The sequence below is a fragment of the Poecilia latipinna genome, unplaced genomic scaffold (assembly GCF_001443285.1).
Source record: "Poecilia latipinna isolate Pla-1442-1.1 unplaced genomic scaffold, P_latipinna-1.0 Scaffold8219, whole genome shotgun sequence".
NCBI classification, from domain to species: Eukaryota; Metazoa; Chordata; class Actinopteri; order Cyprinodontiformes; family Poeciliidae; genus Poecilia; species Poecilia latipinna.
In genome coordinates, this window is record NW_015120835.1 from 1 (window position 1) to 1336 (window position 1336).

The following is a 1336-nucleotide window of genomic DNA, read 5'->3' on the forward strand; positions in this document are numbered from 1 at the left end:
AGGAGGGAGGGGGGAAGGAGGAGGGGAACCAGTCATTCTGTCCCCAGCACTTTGTTTTGGGACACTTTGCTTCTGATAAGCGGAGGGTTCCATCCTAGTCAGACATCCTTGAGCCTGTTCTTCTGAATCGATGATCACATTGTTGTTCTTGTTGATAAAATGAAAAATGTTTGCAGTGAGCAGCCTTATCCCATGTTTGTTCAGACTGGGTCCTCCTCTTCCAAAGAGGTGAAAGCGCTGCCAGTAGATCCAGAGGTCACTGAGCTGGTAGAGCAGGTTTTAATCAGCCATTTGTTTATCATGCCCAGCCTGGAATGTTTTTCGTGTCCCCATTGAGGTGATGGAATTGGACCACTGAGAAATAACTTCATTTTTAATTTTCCCATAGTGTCCAGAAGAATATTAAAGTCCTTTTTCAGGATTTCCGATTTTTGCTTTGCCAGATCGTTGGCTCCAACATGCACAACTAAAGTCTGAGTATTTGGCTGATCAGTGGTTAGAGAGAGCACTTTGCGAGTCAAATCAGATACAGTGTCACCAAGAATAGAAACCACTTTCGTTTTCTTGGGATTGCAAACATGACTGATTCCATTTACTGTCCCATCTCCAACAATAAGCCCTCTTTGCATACCTTTTGTTTTCCCGGTGTTCATTTTGTCCTTCGGAGCTTTGTAGGGTGGATGTGCTGGTCTCGCCTCATTGTTGATGTTTGAAGATGGGTTTTCACTCAGAGGCTCAGGCTGGAGTGCAGAAAATCTGTTTTTCAGTGGGATTCCCACGGAGTCAGAATATTTTGAGGCTTGGGCTGGTCGCTTTGTCCTTGGGAGCGGGGTCGGTGGGGCCGTTTTTGTTCCAGCTGCTTGTTTGCTATTCTTTGGCGGAGCAGGTGTTGAAGTTGAAGGTGGGTTTCGGCTCAGAGCCGGCCACGCTGATTCGTCCAGGTGAGGGGTTCTCCCCGTTAGTCGTCTCATGGGATCTGCAGTGTGAGACTTTTGTTTCGGCTTGGCGCCCTGAGCGATCCAGGGTGAGCTGCTTGGTGCGGGGTGTACGACCTCTCCGCTGGTTTGAGGAAGAGTTATTTCATTTCCACAGGTAGCGTTGATCTCAAAGTTCACCTCCAGCCGTTGAGTCTTTGTTTCTAAAAACTGAAGTCGTCGTAGAATACTTGGGGTTGGACGGGGGCATTTTGCCCTAGTTCAACTTGGAGGTGAAGAAAAGTAAGGTAAAAATAAAAGTGGGAAAATCTCCCGGTCCTTAGGTTTGAAGTAATCCAGTTATGATGTCGATAATGTAAAATAACTATAAAAATTGTGTCTTTAAAAATAATTCACAGGCA

General features: G+C 46.0%; 1 long non-coding RNA gene across 1 annotated transcript; it reads left to right on the plus strand.

The window, feature by feature from the left end:
* Positions 1–576: 576 nt before the first annotated feature.
* Positions 577–1145, plus strand: LOC106944345 (uncharacterized). Its single transcript, XR_001424233.1, has 2 exons — positions 577–835; positions 887–1145. It is a non-coding gene; the product is annotated as an uncharacterized LOC106944345 (long non-coding RNA).
* The last annotated feature ends 191 nt before the right edge of the window (positions 1146–1336 follow it).